The 22,277-nt window shown below is 50.6% G+C and overlaps 1 protein-coding gene across 7 annotated transcripts in view; it reads left to right on the top strand.

Moving 5' to 3' along the window:
• LOC149350324 (oxidative stress-induced growth inhibitor 2-like) overlaps positions 1–22,277 on the top strand; it is a 150,784-nt gene that overhangs the window by 5,808 nt on the left and 122,699 nt on the right. For 2 of the 7 annotated variants that reach the window (XM_089579347.1, XM_089579338.1), the window contains exon 2: positions 14,745–14,970. The gene's annotated coding sequence lies outside the window, so the exon portion shown is untranslated. Of the gene's footprint in view, positions 1–9,540; positions 9,658–11,888; positions 12,030–12,150; positions 12,173–14,744; positions 14,971–18,151; positions 18,346–19,218; positions 19,299–22,277 lie in introns of those variants that run through there. The other 5 variants (XM_089579339.1, XM_089579341.1, XM_089579340.1 and 2 more) reach the window with 5 other exon arrangements.

Below are 22,277 nucleotides of genomic sequence, written 5' to 3'. Positions count from 1 at the left end.
AATGAACTTTGATACCGCTGGAATCATGCGAATAGTTCCCTTTAGAAAACTGTGGTGTGTCCGTAAAGCAAGCAAGCAAGCAAGCAAGAAAACAAATGATCGACGCAGTTTTTTACCGAAGAAAGTACATCTTTTAGTCATTCCGAACGCTTTTCGCAAGCTCCGAAGGAAGCGCGCGAATAATTTGCTATGGAGAACCACATTTAGGCCGCTAGGGATGCACTGGCAGCTATTCTGCGGCCGCGCTACTATAACTGCTCGACGTTTGACGTGCCTTTGTTAGCGATCCATTGTGTGAAGGGAGCGCTTCCGGGCGCAGGAAATTCAAAGCTCCGCGAATTTGCTGCTGACGTATCGGATTTCGCACGCTTTCTTTACAGTGTAGCCAAAAGCGCTTTCGTAACAAAGCTATGCCGCAACGAAATTTACGCGATTTGAAGTTTTCTTTGACGCTCTGCAACATCACTTTTTTTTGCGTGTATCTTCCTCGAATCAAAATTTCATTAGGCTTCATCGGTTCACTACAATGAAGCTTACAAGAAAACACTCATGCTTCCTGCATTCTACCGCGAGCAATAGTTTCAATAGTTACAATGCTGCAGCCTTTGCCGGTTCTTTTCACTCGCTCGGCTTACCGTTTACTGGGGGACCCTGCCCAGTGCACAGTTTGCTATTCAGAGCTGGGGTTGTATACAGGGTTGTAGTAAGAGTTTGCTGGTCCCTTTGTAATTTGGGTTCATGTAATACTGATATGGGAGAGGCCATTGTCCTGCAGTGGGCGTACTCAGGCTGATGATGATGATGACGACTCTATCGTCTGCAGGCCTGATCCGGCACTCGCTCGTGCGCATCGACACGCTATGCTTGACGCCGCGTTTATCGTAGCCCGCGACTGTGCGCTAGTCAGCGACATCCGGACAGAGCTGTGTCGCGACTCGCGGGTGCTTGAGTGGACTCGTTAGTAGGTCGTAGCATTGCTTAATTCAACGTTTGTCGTGAGCCGTTCCTAACCATTCTTTGTTTTCATTATTTCGCCATATCCTGTACACGACGGCAGCGCGACAGCTCATCTGAATATCTGCGCATGGAGCGGATTCGCGGTTGCCTCTGCTGGTGATGTGGGGCTTCTTTTCGCTGTTTGCTATCATTCTTTACACGCCGCAAGCCCCACCGACTGTGTCGTGTTCAGAAGTGTGTCCTCCTGTTGCAGGAGGTGCCATTTTCCGTGTCACTCAGGCTGTCTCTTCAAGGTGCGTGGCAGCGAACGAACTGGCTGTCGTAAACTACTCTCGCGCGTCGGCTGGACGCAAGCCCGCAAGGGCTGGAGGGTTGGGGGGAAAGGGTAGGTAGAGAAAGGAAGCCGAGCCGACGAGAGTGGAGTGCGTGACCGTCTGTCGAGCGTCCAAAGAGGTCGACCTGTCCTGTGCACTCGTGTTGCGTGTCGCCGTCTGGGTGAGTTCGGCAGTGAGCCGCGCTATCGCTGCCTATCAGCCGGCGTCGTCCCCTCCAGTTCCGGCGCTTTCAAAATAGAGGGAGGGGAAACTCCTCCACCCTCTTCTATTTTCGCCAGGGGTCATCAAGCGGCCACGACCGCACTGATTCGCAAACAATCTTCGTTGCGGCCTGAGTTATGGCCCCAGGCCCTTCCCATTTTGCAACGCTCAGGGAAGCCCTGTTTCGAAAGTGTTTTCTTTGTAAAGTGTTTTCTTTGTAAAGTGTAAAGGGTTTTTCTGTTAAGTGTTCTCTGTAAATGATTAAGTGGAGGTTATATCTAGCACCGCATACCTAACCCGATTCGTAATTGTTGGTAGCATATATCACATTCGTTTGTTTTTAATTATTATCGCTGTCCGTAATAATTATCTTCGTTGAGTTTCGTGCTGAAACGCTTCCGATCCGTGTGAGGCCGTACGAAACCTCGCGCTCAATTCATTCTCTGCTGCGTTTCTTCTGCCCTCGACAGGCAATTGAAAGGAAGACTTGGTCGCTCGATCGTTGGCGACCGTGCTGCTGAGGACGATGACATGTCGGCAGAGCGCCGGTCCCACGCAGCAGCTGCGACTCGCGTTCAGCAACGGGCATTGATACTGCCACTCGTCGCGCACATACAGCAACAACTCCATTTGGAGAGGCGGCTCTGCAGTGCGCGTAGCTCGCCGCGTCGGATTGCGGAGCTCGTGGGCGCGATTTGAGGCGTGTGGGGCGCCGCATCAGACGCGGCCGTTATATAGTCTTCTCAGTGGCTTGAGACTAGCGAGCGTGGCAGCACGCGCCAGCGGCCCCTTGATTCGAGCGCTTGCCTGACCCGCGAGCGGTGTTCAGCTCCGCCATCCAATGGGTATGAATGGAAGCGTTCCGCGTGGCTTCGCCTAGTGTGTGTTCTCTGCGCTGCCACCTCCGCTGCGTAACGCACGCACGGTATATACGCGTGCGTAACTATATATACGTGTCGGTGTCGTTTCTACAGGGAGGAGAGAGCTCTTCTCCAGATGGCAGCCGCGCCTCGTCGGCATGAGACTTCGAGTATGGGTTCATGCTCTATCTTACACACGAAAGTGCACGTTAAAGGACCCCAGTTGGTCAAAATTTCCGGAGCCCCCCACTACGGGGTCTCTTATATAGCCGGAGTTGCTTTGACACGTTAAACCCCAATAAACCAATCTATCTTACACGCGTACACGATGAGAAGCTTGACGACAGATACTCCCTTAATCACGGTTAACGGGAACACGGGAGCGTCTAGCTTCGCGTACTACCAGCGCATTCGTACGTGTCAGAGGCCGCTCGCTCCCGTGTTTCCGCTATAGCCGAGATTAAAAGACAATAAGAGCACTTAATTCAGTGACTCGCGGGCACACTACAGGTTAGCCGGATTCTCTTTCGCTGAATCATCGCTAGCATGTCTAACTGTTTTGAAGTAGGTACAAGGGAACCCATTATTCTGATCGAAACTGTGCGCAGACGGAGTGTACGAATAGAGTAGCGCATGTGTTGCGCCTATGTCTGTGCCGTTCTGCATGGACGGAAACAAATGGAAGGCAGCCAGCTCAACCGGATGCCGTGGGGCGGAGCGAAGTAGCAGCACAGGATGCGCACATGTGTCCCCGCGATATGTGAGCTGCCACGAACACGAACTCACTGATAACGGGGCAGTCTCTCCTCAACACGGCCGAAGCAGCGCAGGCGCAGGCTGCTCTCTGGAATCCACGCAGAAGCGGTTCCACGCTGGAACGAAAAAGCCAGCATGCACAGCAGGACCCGTGGTTGACTTCCTTAGATGCGCTCAGCGTTCGCTTTATTTTTTGAGCTACAAAAGGGGAGTATTTTTTGCTCCCTTCTTGTGCTGTGCGTGGCGTGTGTGCTTTTAAGCGTGCTTTGTGTGTATGTGTGTGGAGGGGGGGGGGGGGGGGGGGGGGTTGACGTCCGAAAGCGGCTCAGGCTATGACGGACGTTGTGATGGAGGACTCAGGAAAATTTCGACCACTTGGAGTTCTTTAATGTGTACTGACATCGCACAGTACACAGGCCTCTAGAATTTCGCCTCCATCGGAAATGCGACCGCCGTGGCCGGGATCGAACCCGCGTCTTTCGGGTCACCAGCCGAGCACCATAACCACTGAGCCACCGCGGCGGCAGCTGTCTTTTGAGGTCGTTACAATGCAAAAATGATAATAGTCTTGCATCCTAGCTATGCGGTTTAGTATACAATTCGCGTGATTTAATTGATTCGCTACTCAAAATCAGTGATCATTTTCAAGTGTCTAGCAAACAGGCCAGCATCATCCGTTGCTAGATGGTTCTGGTAACGTTAACGTATTTTGAACATTTGCAACATATATCCTAAGCGCATAATATTATGCGTTATCATCATCATCGGCCCAACTACGTCCACTGCATAGCAAAGCCCTCTCCCAGTGGTCTCGAACTAATCCTGTCCTGCGCCTGCCGCGGCCAGCTCATCTCGGCACTCTCTGGGCTGCTGCTATGTTTGCCCTCCTTTGGAGTCCACACTGTTACCCAAAGAGACCACCGGTTATCTTGCCTTCGCATTACATGCCCTGACAATCCTCTTCTGCACCTCAGCTAGGATACGCTAATTCGAGTTTGTAACATCCCCAACTCACTCTGCCCTCTCCATAGGTCTCTGCGCTCTTCTTAATTTGCATGCAAGCTTTTTCGTCAGCCGCTAAGGTTCTGTCTCATAAGCGAAAAAATTCAGGGGGGCGCTTTGTTGACCTAAAGCGCGGTGAGGCGAAAGCCTTAAGCGCGGTGTTGCTGCTTGTGTCACTGATGTGGGCTTAAGATGTTAAGCTTCGCCTCTAAGAGTGGAACGCGGCAGCGACTTGCAACGCTGCCAGGGAGTCCACAGAACGCCATCGCCCGTTCGGCTCTACGAATTGCTCGTCGGTAAATCGGTTTTCATGGAAAGGAAATGTATCTGTCTCGCATATCTCGGTGGACACCTGAACCTCGCCGTAAGGGAAGGGAGGAAGATGGGACTGAACGAAAACACCGTATTCACTAGACGCGCCTTGGTTCATTCCAAACCATCGAGCTGGCATTCGGCCAATTTCCTACTCGGTTTCATTTATTTATTTATTTTACTTGGAGCATCACTATACCATCCCTTTAATTTTTAGCATGGTTACTGGCCAAAGTACCATTGGCCCCGTTTGAAATTCGTGCACTGTGACGTCACGACCATTTCGACCGATTGAAAAGCGTGACATTTCTGTCAACAACTATTGCTTGCAACGATGTGGCATTAAAGGCTTGCGCATTAATACTGGCAAGAAACAGCTTCTATACTTAGAGTACTTTCCTCTTGAGGGATACTAGTGAGCTGCTATTCATGAACTGTGAGTACCTGCACTGTAAACATGAATTACCATATATGAGCAAGTGAAAAAATGGCGGACGATGTAGCGTGGTTTGGCCAAATGCTAATTAGGTGCCCTAGCGCTTCGGTTACGGTTGGAGGCTCGGTTTTCAAGATTACGCATGGCTCCGGACAAAGATCGACGAAATCGAACTTAAGCGCCGCCTTAAAGGTGCACTAAAGAGGAGTCTGAGCTCGCCTTTTTACCGCGGGAACTCGACCTGCACGTTCCGAGCATTCTTAGAAACTTCCAATTATTGCCATGTGCGGCCAATTTTCCTAATTTAAATCGGATTAAACGTACCGACTCCCGCCTTTATTTGAACTCGCCGCAGACGGTAGGAGGAGTCAACTAACGCGTGGAGTGCCTTTCAGGAAGTCGCGTGGCGGCTTCGCTTTCGCTTTTATTTTGTTTTTTTTTTTAGGTTTCCGTGAATAAAGAGATCCAGTCAGAGACATGAAGCTGTGCGATTCATGTTTTCGCAATACAATAGAACTGCTTCCGTCTCTGCATTAATGCAGTCGAATTCCATACCAACCCTTCAGTCCTGGCGCAAGTTTCTTCGTTTGAAATTCTTATTTTTGTTATTTAACCATAAACTTGGAATTAATTCTTCGCCGTATCTTAATCTACAGAACACCAGACAAACCCGACACTCCCACCCTCTTTCTCTGACCCCGTACTTTGGAAAGACTAACTTATTTCAGCACTCTTTCTTTCCGCAAACCATCAGTGACTGGAACAGCTTACCAGCTCTGTGTGTACGGTCTCTTTACCTGATACGTGACCATTGTTAGTTTGTTTTGTTAGTTTCTTTTTCTTTTCCATGTCATTTCGCGCTGCTCGTTTTCTGCTTGCACTTTGGTATTATTGCTCAATTTGTGTTCTGTTCTGTATCCACTCCTGCTTGGGCCTCACGGCCTGCAGTAAGCCATAAATAAAATAAATAAATAACATAGTTGCACGTTATGCCCACGGAAATAAAAATAGGTGTGGACTCTTTGCTTTCGCCAATCGCTACGTATCACTCCGCTGATGACAGAGTGGCAAGGCGACACGGCACTGGCTGAAAGCCACTCCACGCGTTGGTTGACTCCTCCTACCGTCATCGGTGAGCCCAAAAAAGGCGGTAGTCGTGACGTTTAATCCGATATAAATTAGGGAAATCGGCCGCAGAGAAAAATAAATCGAAGTTTCTAAGGATGCTCAGAGTGTGCAGATCCAGTTCCCGCAGGAAAAAAGTCGAGTTCAGATTCCTCTTTAGTGCACCTTTAAGGGTATGACGCGGTGGTGTTGATGGGTTAATGCTCACACATGCGGAGCTGGCCATTTTCTACTTAGCATTCATAGCTCCCTGGAAGTCCTCATACCACTCCTGGCGCAGTGGTGCAGCGGCTAAGCGATGCAGCTCTGCCCTGCGATGGCAGGTGCTGCCGCCGGTGGGGCTTGTGAGACCCAGATTTCTTTTCCCGAGCAACCTCTAGCGACCAATCATTAATTGAACTGCCACCTGCCACGGTGGGCAGATTGTGATGGCGTCTCAAGGTCACGTGACCCAGGTTGCCCACCTGCCACTAGGGGGGCCACCTAGTTGGAAGGTGGACCACCTAGGTGGAAGGTGGGCCACATATAGGGCAAATCGCCCATAACCCGATGGGCAGAGGGACATTACAGACACCGGCTAAGCGGCTGAGTGGAACGTGTAGTGCTAACTCACTAATAGGGAGTAAATAGTTTTTAGCGCACTCCCTTTTAGGGCCAGGGTATGTTGCTGAAGTCCCGGGGTAGATTTCGATCACTAAATATACGGAATGCTTACCGTTGGTTACGACGGCATACTCCCAACTAAAAGTATAGTGACTTGTTCTATTTGTCAACGGAAGGAGACTTTTAAACATTGCACGAGAGGACTTGTTTGTTTGTTTACGGGGTCTACCGTCCCAAAGCGACTCAGGCTATGAGGGACGCCGTAGTGAAGGGCTCCGGATAACGTGCTCTGACATCGCACAGTGCATGGGCCTCTAGCATTTCGCCTCTATCGAAATGCGACCGCCGCGGCCGGGATCGAACCCGCGTCTTTCAGGTTAGCAGCCGAGCACCGTAACCACTGAGCCATCGCGGCGGCACCAGATGACTTGATGTTAGCAGTTAAGGGAGATTGAAACTTCGGTTAAAATCTTGACAACTGCAAAAACTTCCCATGTTTTGAAGAGGGGATCTTTTTCCGTTGCCAACCTAAAGTATTCCGTATTTTTAGTGATGGAAATGTACCCCAAGGCTTGGGCAGCATACGCAGCCCCTATAATTGAAAGAGAGTGCGCCAGATTGCCGTTTACTCCTTTTTACTCCGTTATTGGGTCATTCGTGTTCACAGTGTACCAAATAATCTCCACTCCGTTTTCAACGCGATAGCGTTCAGGAGCTTATGTCGCAGAAACTTCGGTGTCGTCGTAGTCGTTGACCATGAGCGAAAAATCCACGAAAAGTCGCCAGAGAAGCAACCTATAGGAGGAATGTGGCCCACCTATGTCGCGTAACTATAAGGCGTCATCACAACCTGCCCACCGAATTATGTGGAAACTGAGCACTGTGGCAGGCGGCGGTGTAAAACAATGATTGGTCGCTGGAGGTTGCTCGCCAAGAGCAACCTGGGTCGCGCAAGCCCCACCGGTGGCAGCGCCTGCCACCGCAGGGCAGTGGCGCATTGCTTACCGCTGCACCACAGCACCAGGAGTATAGTATCAGGACTCCCGGGGGGTCTATGAACGTAGAGTATAGAATGACCAATTCCGCATATGTATGTGGGCATGAACCCATTAACGTTATCGCCTTAAGTGTCCCCTCCAATTTTATTCTCCTGGCTGTTTTCTACCATGGTCCGAAGCGTAATTGTAATGGAGCTTTTATGCCGGGAGCAGCCCGGCATCACAGGCTTCAACGAGTTGTACTAGCTAGAAAGTTACTCTGTGGCGGCCACTTTATGAAAACAGTCGATTTCTAGTTTGTTTCCTAGGTTGGAACGAAGTAGGCATCTTGAGCAAAAGGTCTTTGATGAGGTGTTTACCGCCTTTGTTACAATGAGTCGCATCCGTTGACGGCGAGCAGCGTAATTTTCGTGGTCATTTCCTACATCGTGCAGTCGCCCGTGCCCGTACGGGTTTGTGGTTGTTGGACTGTTCTGCCCAAAACTGCCGGCGAGAGCCGCTTTGGTCGCGACGGAAAGGAGGCATGTCGTGGCGCGCTAAGCGCGGCCGAGTCACGCGGACGCGCGTTACGTGCGGCTTCGACATAGCGCGGACACTCATGCGTCATGATAAGCGATGGCGGGTGGCGCCATCGCAAAATATCCACGTGTTTTGCGGAAAGACGCTGCTATCAGTACGGGGAGTTGTAGCTTCAGCGCAGGCTGCCTGCTGACACCCTCATCTATTTTGTCAGCGTGGCGTATGAAAATGTCAAATCACATGTGTCGCCAAAAGTCGAATGCGAGACCTTTTTGTAGCATGTCCTGTTTACGGGCGCTGCCGGTGGCATTTCTCATATTGGTGGCAGGACGCCCCTTTGGAGGCCACCGCCATGTCGTGTGGGGCTCTCATGGATTCTGTGTTTGCGCAAGACCTCCCTTCGGCAGCATATCTCGGAGGAAAAGCGTTGTTTTGAAAACTCTCTATCCGCCTATGCCGCAGCGTCCTCGGTGCTACCGCTCATGAATCTCAAGGTTCGAAGAAAGAAAGAATGCGAACGCAGCTGTGGCGCGCTTGTTAACCCGACCGCGCCGAGGGGGGAATGGGTGGCCGTGACTAGTGAATTGAAAGCCACCTGCATCGGCGGAGAACGCGAAGGCCTCGCCTCTTCGGGCGCAGAGTGCGTTCGGCCGCGTTTTAGACACGCTGCGCACAGCCAACGCTGTTTTTAATCATGACGTCGTCTTTCGCTGGGACAGCGCGAGATGTGAGAGGAAACGACGTCCCGCAATGCGTCTCCGAGTACTGCGCACAGGCTGCTTTTCTGCTCTTTCTTTGTTGTTATTGTTTTTAATTTTCTTTTTGAACGTTATGTTCATACGTTTAAGCCGGTGCCGAAGCGCCAACCGAAGACAACCACGCAGGAGACGAAAACAGTACTGGTGCTAGTTCCGTCTTTTCCCCCCTACGTCCTTGTCTTTAGTTAGCGCCGGTGCACCTCTCCTCTTGGTATACAGTGCGCGAAAAATTCCTTGCAGGCTGTTAATGCCTTGCTTCGCCTATGATCGCTTCTGGCGGAGAGCCTCCGTGACGTCGCTGGTCTTCCCCGAAAGGGGTCACCTCCACTCAGCGCTTGTGTTCGTTGCAGTGATTGCGTGGTCATTGCGTCGAACATGTCTTTGATGCGCCCACTTTTCTCGGAGTGCGCCGGGTTTCCACCAGCCGTAAAAAAGCCCTCCCGTAAGCCCTTGATAGCCAGCTCTGTGCTTTCTTTTTGTTCCCTCACCACCTGCGCTCGCCAGCACGTACGAGGGGAGGGTATACTCGAAGAGGGGCCGCAGCCTTATTGAGGTCGCCAAGGAGAGGAGGAACGCGTCGTCTCGGCTTTTCCACCTTGGCCCATCGTCACGTCTGGCGCCTCGTTTACTGACCGAGCGTGGGCGCCGGGGAGCCCATTCGGGAGAAGGTGAACTCCATCGACGCCTTCCTTTTCCTGCGAGAGGGTTCGGTGACTGGGCTTGATCGTTCATTTCCGTGGAAACAGTGCAAAGCCGGCCACTTCGTGCGTGGACGTGGCTGTGTCGCAAGTGCGTGTAAGCGCCATTTGTTTCTGTTTTTTTTTTCTTTTCTCCTCAAGCGTGAAATCGTTACATGACCCCACCGCGGCGCCGCCAAGCGTCTGCGCGAAATTCTGTTCATCCTCACGTGATGTCATTACCCTTACGTGCGGCAACGTCCCAGGTGGCGTTTTCTGCGGGGGTATTATTTCTGTGCACTCTCATAAGTAGCAAAAAAAACAAAAGCCCTTACGTTAGGCAAATGTATTTGTACTGCACCGCCAGTGAATAACGTGATCAGAAAGTTCTAATAAGCAGTTGCTTATAGAGATATGGCAAGATTTGCAAGTAAATCTTTCTTTCTTTTTTCGTTTTGTGGGTTTAGCCAAGGGGCGCTCGCTTCATGTGTGCGTACCTTATCATATGACGCGAGAATGCATGCAAGCAATGCGTCGGAAGCGCGACACAGCGCGATATGTGTGATTTCTCAACGCGCGAGGAAGCCTAGAATGAAACGGACGTCAGTGGGTGCCTGTCAGCTCAAGCTGATATCTCTGAATGATGGAACAAAAAATGCGGAGGCGTGTCTGCTGATGCTTCGATGGTGCAATTAGGCGCGGAGGATGGACTGCGTTCTTTTAGGATGAATGTGGTATAATGCTGTAATCGTGATATATAGGCGAATAGCAGTTATTTAGAATGGTGGTGTGCTTTCGCGGCGTAGTGTGTGTCGTTTATAAAGTGTGTGTGCAGGCAGTATGCTTGCCATATTTGCGCCTGCGCTCGTGTCCTGGAACCGTCCACTAGCGGGCATGTCCACTTCGGTCCGCGTCGATTGGTTGGAGCCCCAGGAAATGAGGAGACGACTGCGTGACGACAGCTGATCCGTCTTTTCTATCACGCCATCTCGGCTGAAACCTCACTTGCCAGGCTAGTGTAGATCGCCATTCACTTCTAAACGTTGGTCACGGAGTGCTTTTCGGACGTAACGTCACGAGTTTGAATCGGGTGGCGGTCCATTTCTTTTTTATCCGACGTTATCGCCAATAGATGCGTCTTTTGTTGCCACACAAATATGAGCACAGCCAGAAAGCCACAGAATTGGTTTTCACTGAGAACAGAAATTGGATGGACCCTGTACGCAACTAACGCTATTCGAGGCGGCGGCGGCGTTTCCCGTTCTTTGTGGCGGGAAAACGCCCGTTTGGACATGTCCACTTCGTGGGAATTTCTATAGCATGGACCCAGGTGTGGAAGGCGAGGTAAACCAGAAAAAAAAAGAACAGAAGGCGAGGTTTCTTTTGTTTCTTCGCACTTTTCCTTTACTCACGTGAAGTTTTATCGTTGCGCGTTACGGAATCTCCATTTTCCGGGTGTACTCTGAACAGCTCATTTGTGCTGACAGAAACGCACGAGCACGAAGCTGCGGTATGTATAGGATATCGCGGGCGCATGCAGCTTTCCAGTTTTATCAAAACGCGTTCAGCACAAACATTCATGCTCAAGCATGTAGGAAATCAAAGAAGATAATGAGCAGCGCAGAGGCTGCTGGCAATTGCGTGAAGTTAAATAAAAACAAAAGAAAGAAGAGAAGCATGTTAGAACTGTCCAGTGGTGACGGAAGTACCGTGAAAAAAGGTGTTAAGTCTGCGCGAAACAGGAAAATGAACATTTTTTCTCATATTAATATAATTTCAGCGCGTTGATACGACGTATTGTAAAATAATGCGGGCACTGCCGGCTCAGGTTTTGAGCTGACACAAATGTTGTATACCACGTCGGCTGAATCATTCCGCTACTGTAGCAAACTGCTCTTTTTGGAGTTCTGTGCCTCTCTCCGCTTAATCACTGAGACTCCTTGTTTAAGTATCACACGAAAAAAAAATCTTTTGTGTGGCGCTGATGTTATTATTCTTGAAGGTTTACTAGACCGCCGGCCTTCCTTGACGTCGAAAAAATTGTTCGTTTGTTGAACGCGTAACGCATCAGAGTGCTCTGACGGTCTTGTCGCTGTTGGCGTAAGCAGAACTTGCGGAGTCTTCGTTGAATCTGTTTCTTTTTTTTTCCTCTTCCAATGCTTTAGTTGAGTTTCTATGGCTTGTTGATTCATCCATCCATTCATCCGCTGACGTATTACAAATGTGAATAATGGAGAACGCGGCCTGAGGGGTGACATCCGCCTCGGTTCACCACGCCGGCTGATTGGCTGCATGCTTGTGTGAGCTCGGTACGAGACCTTGCGTCGCTGTTGCGCTACCCGTCGACATTCCCGGACACGCACGTGGTGGTGCTCAGACCCCGGCTCGGCGCGGCCTGCTGTAGCCTGCGCGCTGCGAGCGGGAGTTGCATCGGAGGCAAGCGGCACTGCTTATACGGACGGTCGTGTGTCTTCGTGAAGGGACGACGCGGTAAATATACGCTTCGGCGGAGTTTATTTCGGAAATACTCGTGAATTGTGCTTCAGATTTTTCGCTAAATGGTTTTGACGTCGACTCGCACGAATGTAACGAAATGTTAAGAAGGAGAAAAGTAGTCAAGCTCTTGGTGAAAGGTCTGTATTTCGGCTCAAGGCCCTAACGTACGTACGTACCATTTAGCGAGATACGTGAGCCGTTAAAAAAAAAAACAAAACTCTACGGCGCCAGTCATTGCTTAACGGTCGCTGAAATTTCCCGCGTGTAATTCTGGCATGGCCTTCAGCGCTGTATGTACCGGTTATCGCCGTAACACATACGGCGGAGTTTTTGGTTACGTAATTGCGGGTAGCGCAACGTTCTTGGCGTAGTGGGAGGGTAAAGAAAGGGACACCTTGCAGCGTCCTGCGTTTGGGACCAATTATTGCTGGCGCTGATTCAGTGTTTCAGTGGGGGGGGGGGAGAGGACGGCCACCGTCGGATGGTCAAGGCTTTAGTTCGCGCGCCGTTTCAAGGCCGACGCGTTCGGCAGTTGCGCAAGGTGGCTAGGACTGTGTTGTGTGACGTCACTTAAGCGCCGAGCCAAGTGACGCGCATCATGCTGGCTGTGACGCGGCGGTCTGCGTCACGGCGACATCTTTGAATGCGCCTGCGGGGTTCTGGCGTCAGACCGCTGCAGCTGTCGCTCGAATGCAGCCACAGCTTGCCGTCGTCTGGCACTGGCTCATGAGCGCGCGTAGGTTACGACGAGGAAGATTTTCATTCGAAGCTTTTTTTCCCTCTGTGTTACGACAGTCTACCTACGCACCGTTGCACGAAGCGTAGGAGACGCTTAGCGCCTTCCTCAGAAACGAGAGAAGCAGCATTTGAATGCTTGACTTCCGTCACTGAGGATGTGGAGGAGGAGGGAGAGTCCGGCTCAAGCGGAATTCAGAGACGTACAGTCTTTGTCAAAAGTAACCAGGCTGCATAATTTGCTTCTAGCTCGAACAGTGGAGCCCTTACAGCTTCCCTGAAGCTGAAATTGTCGTTAAAGGTAAGGACTGGGAGTCTTCTTACCTTCCAACACCTTTCGATATTTAGGAAAGCCACAAGGGCTCTACTATACAAGCCAGACGCATACCATGCAGCCTGGTTACTTTTGACAAAGACGGTACGTCTTTTGTGCGCACTGTGGACAGTGCGCGCGCTGTATACTTACGGATGCGCGAATATGCGAAGCCAGCAATAATTTTCCAGGCGAACAACGCGGGCAGGAAAACATCATGCATCCAGGCTTGTTGCGATGCTTGTCGGGGTAACCTGTGCGAGCGTTCGGAACATAGCCCACTAGATGGGGCGAAGGGGTTCGATAGTGATGATGGAGCATTGAACTTTGCATTCTCTGCAACACCACCAAGTGTCGAAATAATGAACGACGACAGGGTCAGCATTTTCAGTTGCATTGTGCAGTGAACGGTTTCGCCGATGAAAGCCGCACCTGTTCTGATTTTTCACTACAGTGAAATAATTGCACTTCGTGCGTAATAATTCAAGATGAACGCATTGCCCAGTGAAAATGCTCTACCTGATTTCTTCGAAAAGTTTTTGTTATCTTATAGTGTTGTGAAGAGAAAGGAAGTCGTAAAGTAAGTCCGCATTTAATGTTTTCACGGGCGCCACTTTCTCGAACAAAAGTAAATGCAGCTTTGGTGATGCCATTAAGCAGACACACATGACGGAAGCCGACAATCACCGAAACCAAGGAGCATACGTTTTTTTTTAGTTCGTGTTGTTAATTATTTGAAGGTTAATAGTGTAATTATTTTATCGCTTAAAAATTATTGATAAGAAAGCAGAAAAAAAAACAACCACATGCGGCCGCTCGGATTCAAACCCACGACCTCTGATTTTCGCGTCCGCTGCTAGCTATACCAACTGAGCTACGGCGACGGCTGTCCATTCGGCTGCTTTCGGGGGTATTTGTATGGTGAAACAAAGCCTTGAGAGTGTTCACCAGCGCCACCCTCGCCCATAGCGACATTTCTTTGTAGAGAAATCTTGTACTCAAGGACTAGTTTGCAGACTTCATGTGCATCTTACAGGGTATGCGCGTCATCTCTGTCTTGAGTTCACCACCCACGAAGCTGAACTCAAGGCTTGCTCCTCTACTTGCCCTTTTGGAAACCATCCTTGGTGTTCGCACATCTGACCAAGTACAAGGGACTGTGAATACAAATGATTGTTCGGCTCACTGCACTAAGTGAATCATTCGTAAGGGAGAAGGAATACATTCAGCCCCCAGTTTCGCTACAAACGTTTTCTCTTCCCACCTTTTCCCTTTATTCCTCTCTCCCAGTGTAGGGTAGCCAACCGGGCACAAATCCGGCTAACCTACATGCCTTCCCTTCCTTCTTTCTCTCTTCGTACCACCGCGTCACAGCGGATAATCGAACGGGGACATCTGTGCGCCAGCAAGCCAAGGAAAGGCGAACACGTAGCAGGGGGTGGCAGAGAGTCACGTGGGCAGGATAGGGTGAAGAAGTCTGCAGGGATAGGCTGACCCAGCTGGCGCGGACAAGACGGACTGGAGATCCATGGACGAGGTCTTTGACCAGCTGTGGATGCAGATAGGCTGATGATGACGACGACTGTGATGATGATGATTAAGTGATAGTATACAGGAAGACGTCGCGTTCTTAAAGTCCATCTCGGCACGCGTTTGCGCAGGGCGACCATCGGAGGCACGAGTCTTGCTGGAGGCTTGTGTGGCAGCCTCGCTCCTGGAACGTGGCATCGGCAGCGGCTCTTGTTCCCGGGCGTAGCACGGCGGTGGGTTCCCCTAGGAAGACATCGTGTTCCTGGACCTGCCTGCTCTGAGCGCGCCTTCAGAGTCCGCTGTCATCCGTGGCACTCCAGGGACGCCACGTTGCTCCGCCACGTCGCCGCTCATTAGGTGAGGAAATGAGGTCATACAGTAGTTCTGTGGCGCTGCCATCAGTAAGAGATCGGGCTGTCACTGCATAAGTTTTCGTCATTGGCTGCGCTCTGCAGCGCTAACGCTGCGCTTTCGTGCGGACAAAGCACACCTCTGTGACAGTTATGATATTGGCGAGTTAACCATACAATACCATGCATAGGCTGGCACGGTGAATATACTGTTGTCCTGACAGCCCAGAATCGCAGCACGTGGAGCCGAAAGGTATAAACCCGCCTGTGCATCGGGGCGATTTTTCTGCCCGGTTTGAGCACCCCGTCAACAACCCGATCAATCAACACTGTCGTCCAGACTTGTCCGGGACACTCCTGAGAGCTGAGCTCCGCAGCGCTGCGGTTTTGGGGGGCAGCGCAATTGTCTCTCAGCGTGTGCACAGAGCGTGCCGAGTGGCCGCCTTCCGCTGTGCGCTGCGTTCGCTAAGTCGTTCGCTAGGGTCTGTTCCTGGCGTAGGGAGAAATCAGCGCTGTGCGTGCTGTGTCGTGCACGATGCACACAAGAGGCATGGCACGTCGTTAGCCAACGGCAGGTGTCACTGACGCACTCAAGTGTATTGACATGCCTACTATGCTGAGTCTTCCTTTTCATATACATATGGATTTTTACGAGGGACTCGAAAACTATACCGTGCATGCACGACGTATGGTCGATGTCCGCCTGCAGCGGGATAGGCACTCCCGTGAATGGGCACTTGCTGTCCCCATGTACGGTGGCCCGAAACGAGTGCTTTTTCGGCATTGGGTCGTAATGCGACAGCAAATAAATGTGGTTCTTTCCATATAAACGTTCGATAAATTACCGGCTATTGCGCGCGAGCCTAACAATTGGAGACGCTATTGCTACCGCTCTTTTGCGTAAGTGGATCGCCTGACACCGCTTTTCAATGGCGTGAGCGGCAGGCACGGCTGCGACTGGTCGTTTAACCGCGCGGTTTGTGTTGTTTATTTTCTTTTCCTCCGCAAGTGAGTCTTTTCCGGTCGACGCTTATTGTTATCGGTATCCGCGACGAAGTGCTTTTCGAGCCTTGGAAACGGCCGCTTTCTGCGAAAAGAATGAGGGTTAATGGTGCAGGCAAGCTGGTTTTCTTCTCATATTCGATGTTAACGATCGAGTCGGCGTTTGCTGAGCTAAATGAAGAGACACTGTCCTTTTATTTTCGTGTACGCCCTTTACCCAACGGGAACTCGTGGCTCGCCCTTCTGTTTATCGTTTCGGAAGTCATCTTTGGTGAGGTTTTCAGGATCGAACTTGCGCTTTTTTCCTCATTTGACCGAGTGAGCTAAAAACCCTGAATACTAGTGCTTGCATGTTTTGCACAACATAGTAAGCTAATGATTCGGAGCATGGCGGGTATACATGCAGCCTCCGAATTTCGCTACTCTTTTTTTTTTCCGTTTTAAGGGGCACTAAAGGGAAATAGCAACCAATGCAAGACACTACTCTAGACGGGTCGATTATTCATCGGGGACGCTACACAGTTTTTTTTTTTTTTGCGCGGAAAGGTGGCTGCGTTGCTGAGAAAATTGCAGATAAAATTCCCGATATCCCCCCCCCCCCCCCCCCCCCCCCGATTCACAGGCCCCTATACGGGGGAATGTTACGTCATTTTGATGACACGCGTTCGTCAGAGGTGGCCGGCCAATCACAAGCGCCACTTCCGAGCAGGAATGCCGTTGACGCGGTTTTTCACTTGCTGCGTACAGCGCCTACACGCAGGCTGAGTGCACAGCATGCGCTCACGTTTGTGTCTCGTCTTTCTGTCAGTCTTCTTGTTTGCGCTGTTTTTATTATGAGACTCTGCGCATGCTTGATTGCGCTCACCGCGCTGTTTTCCTCATATTTCGGCTGTACTTGCCCATTGACGGCGAAATAGCGTTGCACAAGAAAGCGTTGAACCAATCGTGGCCGGTGAAGAATTTACGTCATCAGGTGCTGTTGCTGGAACCTGCGAGGGGTGTCGCCACAAGTACTTCGCTTTTGCGCGATTTTTTTTTTTTGGCTTATAAAAACTTTATTTTTGGTTCCAACATATTTGCTATCACGCGACACTAACCTGTATTAATCTATCTTGACTTACATCCCTATTATTAGTAGCCGCCGCGGTGGCTCAGTGGTTATGGTGCTCGGCTGCTGACCCGAAAGACGCGGGTTCGATCCCGGCCGCGGCGGTTGAATTTCTTTGGAGGAGAAATTCTAGAGGCCCGTGTACTGTGCGATGTCAGTGCACGTTAAAGAACCCCAGGTGGTTGAAATTTCCGGAGCCCTCCACTACGGCGTCTCTCATAGCCTTAGTCGTTTTGGGACGTTAAACCCCATAAACCAAACCAAACCTATTATTAGTGCACATGGGAGCAAGCCATGATATAACGCGATGATTCGCCGCTTGTTGGCAAAATAGCGAGATGACCGTATGATGCGAGCCTGAAATCTACAGCGTTGTTCTTAAAGGTCAATAAAACCCAGCGGAGCTCAGAAAAACGATTTATGACTGTACGCTTTCGGGACAAACACGAAAAAAACGGCGTTTGCCTTCAAGTATCATAAAATTGCGGAGATGATTCCACGCGCATATCCCAGCGGACATATCATGGGGATAAACTGGAAGAAGTAATTCACTTATGTGCAAATTATCTGCAAATGATATGAAAGTTAGAAACCTCTTCAGAGGCCTTTTATTTGCGAGGGTTCCACCTTGCCTTTCTTGTGCTGTATTAATTTTAATGGAACCTACAAGCCACTGAAAATTGTCCCGTCGGTTCGTACACAAAGAACCGTTTCTCCGTGTCTTTAGTTTCCTCTTTTGGCAGATGCCGGCGCCACCTGTCCAGTTGCTCGGCTTGCTTTGCGTTTCAGAGCCTGTTCCCCGTTTCGACGGAGTAGTTTACATAGCTCTCACGCGGACACACAGTCTGGAGATGCCAGGGTTGAGTTGCGTACCAGCTCGTTTCAGATGAAACGCAGAGGTTTTCCTATAAGGAGATCAAATTGAAAGACGCAGTGCGGTTGCTGAAACGCTGCCGAACTTCTCGCCTTGCTTGAAAAGCATGAAATATGTCGCTAGAAGCACATGTCTGTCGCACTGCGAGATTTTGATGTCGTTTTTATCCATCAATAACAGCAGTCACACTCAGAGCGCGTTCTGAATCCGCCTAGCGTGCAACATGGCCGACACAAGCCGACGTATACTTAGCATCACGTGTCCGGCGTTGCAGTAACGCAACATCGGACGAGTGGAGTCACGATAACGATTATGGACTTTGTACTGTCAGCCAGCAACTGTTGCTTTGTCGTCACGCAACACAGCGGCACTCCCTCCGATACACTACTTGTCATCAGGTAACGGCAACGCAACCGCCTTTCACACGCAAGCCCTCGCCTTGTCGGCGCCGGTATCTGCCTCTTTCCGCTGCGCTGCCCAACGGCAATGCTGATGCTACGCGCTTTTTACGGCATATCACGGTTCCGCTTGAACCGTTATAGCTTGAACGAGTCGCGTGTGTAGCGCGCTGTGGGCGGGTAAGTTTCATCGTAAGTGGGTCAATGGATTTTTTCGCGTCATAGGCAAGCGAGCGGCCATCAGGCACGCTGTTGTGAAGGGCTTCTGATGGGTTTCGACCGCTTTCTCTTTTTTCTTGGTGTTCGCTTTTGTATTCTGTTGTAAGCGTTTTCTATTCGGCCCACCAGGCGTTCTCTTTTGTTGTGGTCGTAGTCTTTGGCTAGACTGACTCATGAAACTTCTGTGATTTGCAAACTGCTTTGCGAGAATCCTACGCATTTGCTTTTTTTGTTTTTCAAGGAATCGTAGAGCTGGCAACTTGATTGCGGGCAGCAGCGGGCGGGCAGTATATAGGGGGTCCGAAAATACTACTGCATTAAACAATGAATTTCCGCGATGCCAATGCATGTCTAACGAGGCGCGGTTACTTATTAGTCAGCCAGCAGAATATGCACGGTGCGTGAGTTTTCTGAACTGATGGGTTCAGGCAATGTATGCAAAAAAAAAAAAAAACCCTCTGGGCTCTTTAAGTTTTTTTCCTTAAGCTATGAATGTTGCAGCGCTTAGACTCAGGGACGTATTCGATCTCGCCTTCGCCCCTGTTCCAAAGCGCTACTTCATTCATCGCGAGACACCAACTCGCCCATGCAGCTAGCCTTTATAGCGGTCAAACGCAGCGCAGAAATCACAGGTACAAAATTTCTCTTTCGCAGTGTCCGTCATCTGAAATTCTCCGCCGTTTTCCGTCTGCTTGCTCCTACGAGGACCACCGGATCATCGTTTCTTTCGCTTGGTAAACCTATACTTTCGACACTTTCCCGAAGGGGCCTGCATGCGCCTGCGGCAGCGCGATGAGTGTGTGGACGCTGACGTCACACGGGCGGCTGGTGTAAGAAAACACCAATCAGTCGTAGAATCCGCCGTAAGAGACGATGGATACTTTCTTTTGCGATTTATTTTTCGTCGGCGTAGACGTTTGTTCCTGTTTTGGAACACACTGGTTTTTCGGCTAAATGTGCGCGTGTTCGCGACAAAACTTCGCCCCGCCAGTGTTGGGATTGGATGAAGAAAGTGCGCCTTATAGAAACTAATGTAAGCAAAGTGTTCCAAAATTATTCTCTCATTCCACGGTGCACCTGTGATGGTGCCTATTTGTTGACCACTTGCGACTACTTGTAAAAAAAAAGAAAAATTAGGGGCCATCAATTGGAGTGACGCGGAGGAAATGCGATAGTATTCTTGTTTCACTCAACAGTATATTCCAGTTCTGCTTAGATTCCAATTTCGATTCCATTGTCTTTCACTCCCCAATCTATTCCAATTCTGATACAATTCCAATTCCGACTATGCAACTACGCAAGCCCTGCCACATTGTTAGATCACGGCGAGTCCTCATACCACTACCGGCGCAGTGGTTAAGCATTGCACCTTTGCATCGGCGGGTATCATATTCGGAAAAAAAAATCAGAACTGGATAACTTAGCAAGTGAAAGAAGAATGATATTGCATTCAATTCGCATCAGTTCTATTGGTCGCCCCCCAAAATTTTATTTGCTTACTCATTCTTGATCCGGCGTCTCCCCCCTTTTCTCTGCAAGTGGAGATGGGGCAGGGGGACGGTTGACAAGTAAGGCAGAAAGGTAAATCCCCCTATACACCGCCTGTTAGGTACGCGAAGGCTTCGCACAGACGCCGACTCCGTCGGACAGTGTTCGCCTTCATGGCCCTCCTAATCATATCGCGTTAAAGTACGCAGCGTAACTTCGATGTTGATACAGATTTCAAACTTCACGTAGGTGAGTGTTATGACGTCGAACGTACCACTCGCAGCGTCTAGGCGCTCAGTCAGCTTGGTGTTTCTCCGAATCGCACGAGCTTCTCGTGTAGTTCGACGCACTGCTGCGTGCGCTACATTTGCCCACAAATACGGGCGTTCAAACTAGACAGCTGTACATGGAAGTCAGTTCTCAATCGGCACTATACGAGGTCTGTTAGACAAGTATCCGACCTTTGGCCGAAGAAAAAAAAAACTGGCATAACTGTAGCGTTGAAAACCTGGTCATCTTCAAAGTAGTCTCCTTGGGACTCCACACACTTCTCTCAGCGGTGCTGCCACTGTTGGAAGTATTCCGAAAAGGCCCCTTTCGGAATGGAGTTTAGATGAGCTGTCGTTGCAGCCAAAATGTCCTCTCTTGTCTGAAATCGCGCTCCTTTCAATGGCCTCTTGATTTTGGGAAACAGCCAGAAGTCGCAGGGGGCCATATCAGGAGAGTAAGGACTCTGTTGAACTACAGGAGTCTGGTTTTTCGCCAAAAAAGCCTGAATCAAGAGCGAGGAATGTGCAGGAGCATTGTCGTGATGGATGCGCCAATTTCCTGTTGACCTCAGCTCCGGTCTCTTGCGCCGCACAGCATCACGTAAGCGACGGAGGACATTCCTGTAGTACTCTTTGGTCATTGTTTGACCCTGTGGGGTGCGTAGTCGTGGTGTGCCACACAGCGGGAGTCAAAGAAAGCAGTTAGTATCACTTTGACGTTGCTGCGCATTTGGCAGGCCTTCTTTGGTCTTGTTGACGTGGAATGCTTCCACTGTGACGACTGGGATTCGGTTTCCGGGTCGTCCCCGTACGCCCAAGTCTCGTGACCAGTGATTATGGTGTTGATGAAGTCGGAGTTGCTGTTTGTGGAATCCAGCATGTCCTGTGGGACTTCAACACGAAGCTGCTTTTGCTCCACCGTGAGCAGTTTCGGCGCGAATTTCGCCGCAACTCTCTGCATGGCGAAATCTTCGGTGATAATGAAATGTGTAGAAAAAGTGCTGATGTCCACCTCTTCCGCAATTCCTCGGATAGTCACACGACGGTCCCTCATCGCCACAGCGTTTACTTCGGCACTGACCTGGTCATTTCGGCATGTTGATTGCCGACCGGAGCGTGGCTCGCTCTCCACCGATGTGCGGCCGTCTTTTAACCAGTTGTACCACTGCTTAATCTGTGTGCTGCTCATAGCATCGTCACCGAAAGCCGTCTGAATACTCCGAATGGTTTCCACTTGGCTGTCGCCCAGTTTCTGGCAAAATTTGATGCATTAGCGCTGCTCCAGTCGCCCCGTCATTTTCCTTGCAATAAAAAACCGACGAGAGCACTGCGCTCTTCCTCGGATACTTTTCTAACAGACCTCGTATAAGCGAGCCGCGCATCGTAACAGCTGGACGATGGCGCAGGTGGTACCCCGGCCGGCTCCAGTCGGCTATGTCCTGCGTCCGCGGGCGCCCCGTATATTTGCAAACACATGAAGTTTGCCTTGTCGATCGCAACGCCGTAACACAGCCTTGTGAGAGGAGCAAGCGTTTTTTTTAGGCGCACCCGTAGTGCTTTTCCACGCCAGTTGCCTGTGCATGCGTGCAGGCATACGCGTCGCAGGAGTGAGCTTCGGAGCTCCGTTAGTTCACTTTAGCTCCGTCGAAGCCACACGTGGCATGCGTCAGCTGACCGGCCTACGTAGAGAGCACCTAGGCAAGGAATGCTGTCCGTCAAACATGCGCCTCTAATTGTTCAGAGTGTGGTCTCGCGTTTGTCGCGGCTCAAGCGGCTAGCGGCGCGCACTGAAACAATTGAAGCGCCGCTTGGGCACTTCCTCCATCGACGCAGTCGCCAGGCCCAAGGATACGCGCTTACCGCTTCTCTGTAGTACTCACTGGCCACGAGTCATCGGCTGGCCGGTGAGCTTCTGCATGTGGCGCTGGTAGCGGCTAGAGACGACTTCGGGGTCGT

This window comes from Amblyomma mixtum, chromosome 3 (assembly GCF_055824585.1).
Source record: "Amblyomma mixtum isolate Tamu chromosome 3, ASM5582458v1, whole genome shotgun sequence".
NCBI lineage: Eukaryota > Metazoa > Arthropoda > Arachnida > Ixodida > Ixodidae > Amblyomma > Amblyomma mixtum.
Note: the sequence above shows the minus strand (reverse complement) of the source record. Positions and strands in the feature narration are given on the sequence as shown.